This window comes from Pongo pygmaeus, chromosome 12 (genome assembly GCF_028885625.2).
Source record: "Pongo pygmaeus isolate AG05252 chromosome 12, NHGRI_mPonPyg2-v2.0_pri, whole genome shotgun sequence".
NCBI classification, from domain to species: Eukaryota; Metazoa; Chordata; class Mammalia; order Primates; family Hominidae; genus Pongo; species Pongo pygmaeus.
The window spans coordinates 24356068-24368251 of record NC_072385.2 but is presented as its reverse complement, the minus strand read 5'-3'; the positions used below and the strand labels follow the sequence as shown (position 1 = coordinate 24368251).

Sequence of the window (12184 nt, the reverse complement as noted above, 5' to 3'; positions counted from 1 at the left end):
TCCTTGCTTGGGGCTGTTACCTAGAATATATTCAAACGGCCTCTCCAGGTAGCCGCTTGGGCTTGCTCACAGCATGGTAGATAATTTTCCACACTGAAGATTCCCATAGAGTCAGGAGAATTGTATACTACCATTATTCTACAGAGTAAAACATCAGCTGTAGTCACAACCCTACACAAAGTAAAGGGACTAGAACATGCACACAGCAGTAGCAGTCTTGAAGTTACATCATAGAAAAACAATGTGGGATGGAATATATAATTTAGCACTCTTTTAGAGAGAGTGGGGGAGGAATATAACCTACTACACCTACTCGTCCTAAGAAGTGGACATTGAGGATCTATATCCAGAGACTGGGGGTCCTGTAAAACATGAGATCCAACGAGCCCCTTATAGAAACATCATTCAAGTTCCAGATTCCTGTAAAAGGGCAATTGATAATTGACCAGGTAAATATGTTTTGGAAATTTTCTTCAAGATTTGGTATCAACTGGACAATCATTAAGAGCACAACACAGCAAAATCACTGACGAAAATGCACACGACACTGGAGTAGAGGGGGGGAAGGGGTGGTCCATCTCCTTCAAGATGACCAGGGACAGACACAGTAATTCTAGGTCAGTGAGATAAAAAAGGTCAGGGCATCCTTGTCAGGAACCGCCTTCTGATATCTATATGCGGCCGCAAACTATTCATGTAGGCCTTCTGAATGCCTTGTACTTCCCAAGATTTCTTGATGTTAAGAGCCACTGACTGGGCTTCATAGTACATAGAATACCTTCAGCATAGAGGGTGACAAAGTCTTTCCCTCAAAAGCCAGAAGTTCAGAAACCTGTAACCGAGTCATCCACGGGACCTTACCAGTAAGTGTGGGCTGAAGAGAGAGACACTGGCTTTAACCTCAGATAAAAGGTATTCCATTCTCACTGCCTTGTAGCCTCTCATACTCAGAAAGGAAGGTGAGGCTAGGTCCTGACTATTCATTCTTCCAGACTGTGAAAGTTTTTGATGCTGACTCAGAGAAATGTCCTCTGCTTACTAAAATCTAACGTCTATTAACATTCTGCTGCAAAAGAGATAGGCCTTGTCTTGTCACAGTCCTCTCAACCTGTGCCCATATGTTCCACTCCTCTGGCCCTTACTGAACCATGATGACTGCCAGAATCACTCTGAAATTCTTCTGCCCCTGTCAGTCTTCTGGCCCAGTTCTCGGAACACAGGTCCCTGTCTATCCGCTTTCCAATGATCTGTCCATGCCCTTCAAATTCGCAACATAAGAAAAGTTGATCATGAAAATATCCCAGAATGGGAAATACGGGTTCCCTGTTTTGTCTGAGACCAGCAATGCAGATGCAGGATTCTAGGGGAGGAGGAGAAAGCAAAAGTTGATGCCCTTGAAACTGCTCAGTCACATCCTTGTGACATCTAAAAGGGTAAAAGGTATTCAGGGTTAAATAATTGGAACAGAAAGAGGACAGTCAAGTTCAGGCATATACGGAGAAAGAGAGCTTCTATCAGAGCCTGACACCAAGTAAAACTCTTTCTTTAATGGAATGCACCCATAAATGTGTCAGAAAAATAACCCTTGGTGAGGAAAAGCAAAGTTGTAGAGAACAAGGGATAAAGAAGACAACAAGCAACATTTCCTGCCTATTTCAAAATAATTCTTGAGTGCTTACATTTCCTGGAATTGCCATGAGGCTTCTGTGTATTATCACCCACTGTGAAAAGGTCAGCTGAGAGTAATATGGTATCATGGTTAAGAGCAATGTCTTGAGGCTAAATTGCCTGGGTTTGATTCCCCAACTCACTGCTCATAAGCCTCATTCCCACAACAAAGTGCCTTTCTCAAAGCCTTGTGTGTGGATGTGGGGTGTATGGGTGTGTTAGGCATATTTTTATATAATATAGTATTTGTATATTCACAGTAATTGTGTGTGTGTGTATTTGTGTGTGTGTGTATATATATATATAAATATATATATGTGCTGGGATTATAGGTGTCAGCCAATGCGTCTGGCTTACTCTCACTTTTAATTATTGTCTTAGAAGCATGCATGATTCAATTTGTTTTTCAATTCACGAATATATCTAATGGTTAGAGATGTATTTTTTAACTTAACTGTCGTGTTTTGCTGATAATGCAATTATGATATCTTTATTTCTATTCAACCCTCACATTATTTACTTCTTTTTCTTGTCTAGTTGCATTGAAAAGGACATCGAGCAAGGTGTTGAACACAAGTGATGATAACAGGGCTTATATCTCATTCCCATTCCTAAGTAGAAGCTTTCAAATTCTCTGTTAAGTATGGTACTGGCTCTAAGTTATTACGTTCTTATTAGAGAAAGTTCATGGCTATTTAAGTTTTTTTAATAGTGCTTTCAAAATCGTACAATGGTCATTTTATTGTATCAAATATTTTCTTCCTCTTTTTACAGGAACAATAATATGTATTTCATCCTGTTCATGTGGTGAGTACTTATTTCAATTTCTGATGTTACATTAGTCAACCTTTCTAGAATAAGCTCCACTTGGAGATGATATGAATTTATCTCTCACAAGATTTGATTAGCTAGCTAACTTTTTTGAATTGTTGCACCTATATTTATTTTAGAGTCTGTTCTGCAATTTGCATTTCTTGTAACACACTTATCAGGATCGAAGATCAAAATTATATGTTGGAGCTTGGCACAGCAGCTAGAGCCTGTCATCACAGCCCTTTGGGAGGCCAAGACAGGAGGATCACTCGAGCCTAGAAGTTTTGGGCTTCAGTGAGCTATGATCTTGCCATTGCACTATAGCCTGGGCAACAGAGAGAGAAGCTGTTTACAAAAAGTAAAAGAAAAACACAACAGAAAAGCAAAGTTACGAGTTGGGAGGTATTACTGCTTTTTTCTGTTCTCTAGAAGGGTTCGTCTAAAAGTGTGTGATTTTTTTCTTAAATGTCGTAAATATTTCACTGAAAAAGATCACCGGGTTTTTCATTGGGAGAAGTTTTGTTTTTTAAATAATAGGGTAAATTTTTAGAATCTACATCATATCTTAGATTTGTCTATGATTTCTTCTGTTGGTTTTTGTCAGATATGTTTTTCAGGGAAATTTCTCATTTCATCTAAATCATTAAGTGTATGAGCATAAAAGTCGTCTTAAAATCTTCTTATTAACATATTCATTTGTGGACGACCTAAGTGTTTGCCTATTTATTTTTGATTTGAACCCCTCTTCTCCATTTTTTAATTGAGTCTTACTAAGAATTTATCAATTTAATTTATCTGTGTAAAGAGCCTACTTTTGGCAGGTGTGGTGGCTCACACCTGTAATCCCAGCACTTTGGGAGGCCGAGGTGGGTGGGTTATTTGAGGTTAGGAGTTGGAGACCAGCCCAGCCAACATGGTGAAACCCCAACTCTACTAAAAATACAAAAATTAGCCAAGCGTGATGGTGCGTGCTTGTAATCCTAGCTACTCGGGAGGCTAAGGAAGGAGAATCACTTGAACCTGGGTGGCAGAGGTTGCAAGGAGCCAAGATCGCACCACTGCACTCCAGCCTGGATGACAGAGTGAGACTCTGTCTCAAACAAAAAAAAAAAAGCATACTTTTGACTTCGTTGATTTTGTCTACTGTATGATTTTTAATCAATATTCTACAATTATTTTAATTTTTTTTTAGATTTTGGCATGAATTTACTTTTCTTTTTTTTTAAAATATTATAGGTTTATTTAAAACTTAATTCTCACCTTGAGTATGCAAAATACAAACTCCACAAAATGTTCATTTTACTTTGTAGTTTACAAATATACAAAATAGACGTTTGCTTAAATTTATATTACATATTTATTAAGGCAAGGAACTATATAGAAAAACACATTTGTTCTGCTTAAGGCATACTTGGGAATAAACCATTGTACAAATTATTGCACATCTGAAACCACAGTGCATAACAGACTGTCTGCATAAAAATGCTAAAGAAGTAAACCAGGTATATTACCTGACTTAGGTCATAAATGTAGATCGGAAGACAAATATAGATTTTCCTTGTCAAAGTATGCAGCAATTTGAAAACTTTGGCTTCCTTGTTTGGTACCTTTAGAACCAAGACTCACCAAGCACCATCATTTAGGCTATTTAAACATGTTTTCTGTACCTGAATTTCTTCCTCTGCTTCTAACATCATAATAATGGCTTTTAGAAGGTAAAGAGAATACAAGGTGATCTTTTATGCTTATATTGCATCAATACACAATTCAAGGGAATTCTGGTCTTCCCTCCCCCCAACTCACGGATATAATTTATACCCTGATATCCACAACTTCCAGTCACCCCCTTGGCATTTTGTAAGTCCAGGAATATTCAAGTTGGATTTAGAATTGGAATGATAGAAGATCCAGTCACAGACCCCATCTATTCTTTGATTTTTGTCTTTTGAATTCCTCATTTTTCCTGATTATCCACCCACAAGATGACTCAGTTGGGAACTTGACCATGATTGTAGTGCTTTCTGGCTGGGCTCCTTCCCTCATCGGGAAGACAGTGTGAAAAGTAAAAAATACTGAATTCTCTTCTGGCAGTGTGGGTCATATCCACTGTCTGGGATTTAAAAATGCCTCTTCATGTGTAAGGCAAGGTGGTCCGACCTGGAAAATGCTCGGTCGCATTTTTGGCACTGGAACGGGCGGTACCCAGTGTGTTTACGGTAGTGCCTGGTCAGTTCATCTGAGCGGGCGAATTTCCATCCACAGCCGTCCCAGTCACAGTGGTAAGGTTTCTCACCTGTGTGGGTTCGCAGGTGTGCCTTGAGATGGGAACTCTGTGTAGGTTTTGCCGCAGCCCGCGTAATCACAAGTGTGGGTGGCAGTCCTTTTCCGGGGCCACGATCGTCTTCCCCTCTTTGGCTTGGGCTCCTCCGGCATGCACGAACCGGGTGGCATGAGCTCTTGGTAGTGGAGCGGCGGGACTTGCGGCTGCATCTGGTCGGGCAGGAAGGATGGGTAATTGGGCCCCGGGTGGGGATGGAAGCCGGGGGGAAGCGGCAGGGCAGGGTGACAGTCCCTGCTGCTCAGCACTGCCTCAAGACCCAGGGTCGGGGTAGTCCTGCTGGGGAGCTGCCGCCCCAGGGGGAGGTCGTGTGCAGCCGGCCGGTGGTCATTGCTGAGAGGGGGTCCAGCGCCCAAGTGGGTGCACGAGGAGACCGCCTCCTGCTTGGTCTTGGGACACGTGCGCGGCGGCCCGCCGTTGTAGGGCGCCACCACCACCGGGTGGCTGCCGTCAGGGCTGCCTTTGCCGACGCTGATGACCGACGGGCTGCCGTCCTCGCTGCCAGGGGCGCTCAGCGACACCTTCAGTACGAACTTGCCCATCAGCCCGCCACCTGGCGGCTGCGGCTGCTGCGGCGGAATGTACACCGGGTCCAATTCTGGCCGCAGGAGCTCGGCCACGAAGCCGCCCGAGGGGCTCACGTCGTTGATGTCCGCCAGGTTGAAGGGAGCTGTCGGAGGGGGAGCGGACTCCCTGCCATCAAGAGGCCTCCGCCCGTCCCGCCCGGCGCCACGCCCGGGTCGTTCCCGGCCCGGATCGGATAGGTGAAGCTGCAGGTGGAGGGCGCGCTGGCAGGGCCGCTGCTCGACGGGGACGACGAGGAGGAGGCTGACGCTGACGAGGACACGGTGGCGGCCACTGACTCCGGAGGATGGGTCAGCGAATTAGAGAGGATAAAGTCCAGGTCCAGGAGATCGTTGAACTCCTCGGTCTCTCTCCGAGGTAGGGGCGCCAGGTTGCTACCGCCGCAAGCCGCACCGGCTCCGCCGCTCTCCAGGTCTGTGGCCACGGTCGCCGCCGCCAGGTCATAGGGGCGGCCGGGAAGCACCGGGGGAAGTCGCTTCATGTGGGAGAGCTCCTCCCGCCAGCGGTTATTCGGGGCACCTGCTTGACGCAGTGTCTTCTCCCTTCCCGCCGGGCCAGACGCGAACGTGGAGAAAGATGGGAGCAGCGCGTCGCTGACAGCCATGTCAGACTCGCCAGGTGGCTGCCTCATTAATGTGGGGGCCCAGAAGGTCCTCGGGAGCCCGAAGCAGCTGGGGCACCCGAACCCCAAAGTCAACGAAGAGAGGAAACGAAGCCAAAACCCAAAAACCCAAATTGGCTGAGATCCTTCTTCTTTGGATTAAATATAAATTGGAAGCGTCCTTTTTAAAAAGTTCCTTTGTATACAAAAGTTCTTAGAAAAGTTGTAAACTCAAAAATAGACAATCAGCAAGGCGAGTAAGTAGGTCTGGTGGCCGGGCTGCGCTCTCTTCCCCTCAGCAGCGTCCCCCACCACTGTCGCGGTCGCCTCGAGTGCTGCCGTGGGCGCAGGGGCTGTGGCCGGGGCGGTGGGCGCAGGGGCTGTGGCCGGGGCGGTGGGCGGGCGGTGCCGCCAGGTGAGACTGGCTACCGTGGCGCGGAGCTGCGAACTGGTCGGCGGCGCAGGGCGCGGAGTCCGGAGAGTTGTGTGGAGCGCGCGCGGCCATGGGCGCGGGCCACGGGCGGGTGGGAGGGTGGGGGGCCAGAGGGACGGGGAGGGTCACTCGGCGGCTCCCGGTGCCTCCGCCGCCCGCCACCGCCTCTGCTCCCCGCGCGCCCGCAGACACGTTCGTTCTCTCTGGTCGGGGAACTGCCCAATTTACTTTTCTTTATCTGGCTCTTTGGGATAGACCTTCATTTGTAAATAACAGATGAATATAATGCTATACATTTTCTTCTTAATATTGTTTTAATTAAATCTCAGAAGTTTTCTTTCTATATATCTTGAATATTATCCCATGAAAAATATATTCATTGCTTTTCTTTAATTCATGCATTTGCAGAGAAACTGTAAAGGAAAGAGAAGAAAATACTTTTTCAAACCTTTAAGTATAGCAATACATGCGCGGGTTTGTTACATGGGTAATCTTGTGTCATCAGGGTTTGTTGTATAGATTATTTTATCAACCAGGTCTCAAGCCTAGCACCCATGAGTTATTTTTCCTGATCCTCTCCCTCTTCTAACCCCCACCCTCCTATAGGCCCCAGCGTGTGTTGTTCCCCTCTATGTGTCCATGTGTTCTCATCATTTAGCTCCCACTTATAAGTGAGAACATGCACTATTTGGTTTTCTGTTCCTGTGTTAGTTTGCTAAAGATAATAGCCTCCAGCTCCTTCCCTGTGCCTGCAAAAGACATGATCTAATAATTTTTTATGGCTGCATAGTGGGAATGCATTTTCTAATTACATTATAAAACAATAAGAAACAACTGAAATTAATTTTAATAAAAATTGTTAACCAAATATATCCAATATGTTTCGACATGATTAACATGACAAATATTAGTAAGATATTTTATATTGTTACTCTTTTGTTGTTTGTTTTGAGACAGGGTCTTCCTCTGTCACCCAGGCTGGCATGCAGAGATGTGCATTCCAACTAACTGCAGCCTCAACATCCTGTGCTCCAGCAATCCTGCCACCTCAGCCTCCCCAGTAGCTGGGACTACAGCTGCTTGCCACAACACCCGGGTAAATTTTTTTTGGTAATGATGAGGTTTCACAATGTTGACCAGGCTGGTCTCAAACTTCTTGAATCATGAAACGTCCCACTGCAGCCTCCCAATGGGCTGGTTTTACAGGCACGATCCACTGCACTCTGCTTTCTTACTTTTCGTGCTAAATTTTTGAAATTGTGCACTAGAAGATCTGAAGTAAGAGAAGTGTTAAAAAAGATGAGGCCCCCAAATTGCAAGAACCACAGAGAGTAATAAACTGTGGTCCAAAGGTAATCAGACAGATTTAAACTCATATACAGAAAAACCAATCTAAAAAGAAAGGAAACATTGATTATAAAGCAAGATTCTTGACTTGGTGATTGCAGACTTTGTGATGAGCAGTTTTCTATAATGGGAAAATTCAGGTCAGGCTCCATGAGAGTGGAGGCAGAGATACAATAAAGGAGAAGTTCTTTCAACCAGACCTCACAATCTAGTAGAAGTAGCAGACACACTAGTAAAGCAACAATCCCAGTACAACATGGAAACTGCCACAAATATCTATCTATTGGACATATAGAATTAAAGATCGAATCGTTTGCATGAGTCTTGAAGAATGAATGGAAATTTTCCAGGTGAATAAACAGTAAGAGTTGTCCAGGTTCAGACAAATGCCTGCATAAGGGAGAATTTTCTAAGGTGGTTTTCAATACCTGCGATTCTTGGCAGATGAGCAATGCTTTGATGGTCCAGAAAAAATCGAGGGGTGAGTTAAAAGTGTATTTGTGGAATGCAACTTTTTATAAATCCAAAAAGTAACTTTTAAAAGGAGACTGTGGATGGATTTCTGAATCACAAGTAAGGGAAACTCTGTCAGAGAGGACTTCCAACTGGACAATTTCAAATGAGGAATCCTTAGCTCATTTGAAATACCAAGGTCTTAGAAAAAGAGAACAGAGGCCATGGACTGGAGACGAGAGTGTGTGTTTTAAACAGGGTGGTCAGAAAATGCCTCAATGGAAAATTCATATTGAGACAACATCTTGAAGAGGAAGGCAAACACAAGTGTGTGTGTGTGTGTGTGTTGTGTGTGTGTGTGTGTGTACTTAGAGAGAGAAAGAGAGGGAGAGAGAATTCTAGGTGAAGAAAACAACATGTGCAGTAATGTTGAGTTTGTGTTTATTTTGAGGGCTGAGGAACCACAAAGAAGTCTATGTTTTATGTTAAAGTCAGTATGAAAGGCAATGGAAAGAAATGAGATTAGAGAGACAAAGAAGGCCAGATCATAAACGAAGCCTTATTAGCATAGGTTTTGCTTGGTGAAATGCATTGAGCTGAGCATGCTAGTCTGAGGCTATTTCACACGTGATGAATTTAAATAACTTGCCCCAAATTTCAGAAATGAAAATAATTATTTCCTTTCTAGTCAATATAGCTCTAGAGTCTAACTATTAAGCAGGAACTGTCTTACTTTTGTATAAATATGGGTTGGAAAAGAGGAATCCAATTTGTTTTTCTTCTTTATGACTATCTTAGAAAAAACATTTTATCATGAATAAAGTGAATATATTTGGGTAGATACATCTATGTTGGTTGATCTTCATGCAGAAAAGAAAAAAGAGTAAAATTTCATATAGTCTGAGAATTGGCAAGACCAAGAGTTAAAATATGGGATGTTCAAGAGACAAAGAGGAATCAGTGAGATTCAATAGGAGATGAGTAAATCAGTTTTGTTTTTGACTAACCCATTGTTACTGCAGGATTATGTGAATTTAAAGATAGAAGCAATCAGAGCTGAATATCGGAAGATGCCTGCATTTCTCCATGAAGAACAGCAACATCATTTGGAGATGCTTCAAAAGGAGGACAAAGACAATTTTTAGCAACTCAATAAAAGCAATGCCAGAATGGCCCATGAGAGGGAGATTTTAAAAGGAATGTATGAGGAGCTGAAGGAAATGTCCCATAAACCAGATGTGGAGCTAATCCAGATACTGACTGACCATGGGGTATCAGGATGTGGAACATTCATGTGCGCAGGTGTTTTTCCTCTTTCCTGAAATGCTTTCTTCCCTGTATTTCCACGACTTCTTTCCAGAAACACATTTCCATAACTCATGCTACTTTGTGGGTAGAGTATAGCCCCTCCAAGGGATTTTACCAGAAAAAAGGTCCCTCTTACTTTATCCACCAGCAACAAAACTTTGTGGAATGGTCAAGGTAACAGCCCTAATAAATATTCCCCATCTACAGTCAATAATATATTTTGGCTTTTTGAACATTTATAAAATAGTGAGCAGTTCATTTACATTAGGTCAATCTGGAGACATGGCAAGACTGGGAGTTTGGGGAATCTAAATATTATTTTTCATCCACTCACATTTATAATAGGGCCTAGGGAAGATGACTGGATAGGTTCTTCATAGTTACTGCAGAAGATAGACTCTCTGGACCTTTTCTCCCTTCACTTGTGTAAAGAATGTCTTCAAGACTCCGACTTCACTAGGACATTAATTCATAACAATATGAGAGACAAGGTTTTTCATTAGAGAAGAAATATAAAATGCTTTCCAGAAGGGAAAATGGCAGGAAAATAATATTTTCAGAAACTGCCTCCAGATCTCACACTGAACTTAGTGGAAGACTCATCTTGCAGAAAGCACAAACGCTTTCTTTTTTTTTTTTTACAGGTGTTTGGAGACATATTACCCAGGTGCGTGTGTACCTGGATTTTAGCAGGTGTTCTTTCAGTTTCCACAAATATTAAACAGGATCTACTAAAGCGAAGGCATACATGATCAAGATATTAATATTACTTTTTCCTGGATCTACTTTCGCTCCCCCACCTTATGTAGTCATCTATTATGTTGCCACACTCAGTGATTTTACTGGACAGATGCAAAGAAAGTATCAGAAAAAAAAAGGAGAAGAAGCAAACACCAACACATAAATGAATAAACAAAAAAAGAATGAAAGAAAACAAGCTTCTCAGTTTCCGATTGTTTTATACCTCCAAATCCTGGATAGGTGAAAGATAAAGTGTTGTTTCCTGGATGGTGGGAAAGTCACCAGGGGAAGCAGCAGGAGAGAGAAGGGGAAAGTATTTTAGAAGTGAGAAAGTGTTGATGATTTGTTGTTTACATATATATATACACACACACATATATATACACACACATACACATATATATAATCAGCTGATGTGCTGAAAAATAGATTAAACAAACTGTAAAGTGTTAGTGCCAGAAAAGCCTGGCACTAAAGAAGAAGAGCACACTGACAGGCACCAGCTGACGCTGGCAGCCATTAATGGTACAATGACATGGAAATCAGCTGAGAGCTCTTGGAGATGAGCCCTGCTGCTGAGACGTTTTACTGCAGGGGAACACCACCTTCCCACTCCATCCCCCTCCTGGCACACCATTTATCTGCTGAAAGCTGCTTTCACCAATCAATAAATCTTGCACTCATTCTCCAAGCCCACATATGATCTGAGTTTTCTGGCACACTAAGGCAACAACCCTAGGATACAGAAAGCACTCTGTCCTTGCAAAAAGGCAGAGGGTCTAATTGAGCTGGTTAACACAAGCCATTTGTGGACAGCTAAGCTAAAAGAGCACACTGTAACACAAGCCCACTGGTGCTTTTCTTTTATAATACTATAAAATCTAAAACTTAAAGAAATGTCACTTTTATTTACTACTATACTCCAGGAAATAATAACACTTAATCAGTTAATATAATGTCTAGGACATAATGGATATGCAACAAATATTTCAATATTTAAACTTAAAAATGCATAAGAGAGATTTGAAAGCTTTGATGTTAAAGATAGGAGCCTTAATTTAATGGTTTGCATTTTTTAGGATTTTAGGTTGATGTGAAAACAAATTAAATTCTAGAAGCTTTTTTTTTTATTATTATTATTATACTTTAAGTTTTAGGGTACATATGCACAATGTGCAGGTTAGTTACATATGTATACATGTGCCATGCTGGTGTGCTGCACCCATTAACTCGTCATTTAGCATTAGGTATATCTCCTAATGCTATACCTCCCCCCTCCCCCACCCTAAACCTCATGCATTTTCCATTTTTTTAGAAAGTTTCCTATGTTTGTTAGGATGCAGGGATTATAGAGAGTGTATTAGCACAGAAGCCTAATGTGTGGGTGTCTGATAAAGTCATGGTGGTTATTCATTATTTATTTTATTTTATATATATATAAATACATATATAAATATATATAAATATATGTAAATATATATATAAATATACATAAATATATAAATATGTAAAATATATATCAATATATAACAATATATAAATATATAGAAAATATATATAAATATATGTATGAATATATATAAAAATATGTATAAATATATACATAAATAGATATAAATATATAAATATATAAATATACATAAATACATAAATATATAAATATACATAAATATACAAAATATCTACATAAATTTATAAATATATAATATGTAATATATAAAAATATATATGAAAATATATATAAATAAACATATGAATATATAAATATATATAAAATGTATGTAAATATATATATAAATATATATAAATATATACGAATATATAAAAATGTATATAAAATATATATAAATATAAAAAATATATAAATATATAAATATATAAATAAATATATCAATAT

At 41.1% G+C, this 12184-nt stretch overlaps 1 long non-coding RNA gene and 1 pseudogene across 2 annotated transcripts; one reads left to right on the top strand and one right to left on the bottom strand.

The window, feature by feature from the left end:
* Nucleotides 1-2205: 2205 nt before the first annotated feature.
* LOC134737836 (uncharacterized) lies at nt 2206-10453 on the top strand. Of its 2 annotated transcripts, none has more exons than XR_010123204.1 (5): nt 2206-2304; nt 2443-2475; nt 7396-7534; nt 9261-9540; nt 10191-10453. It is a non-coding gene; the product is annotated as an uncharacterized LOC134737836 (long non-coding RNA). The 2 variants fall into 2 exon arrangements; XR_010123203.1 differs by lacking the exon at nt 10191-10453 and adding an exon at nt 2619-2883 and having other exon boundaries at nt 9261-9755.
* Nucleotides 3815-6846, bottom strand: LOC129030765 (Krueppel-like factor 4; annotated as a pseudogene).
* Nucleotides 10454-12184: the final 1731 nt, after the last annotated feature.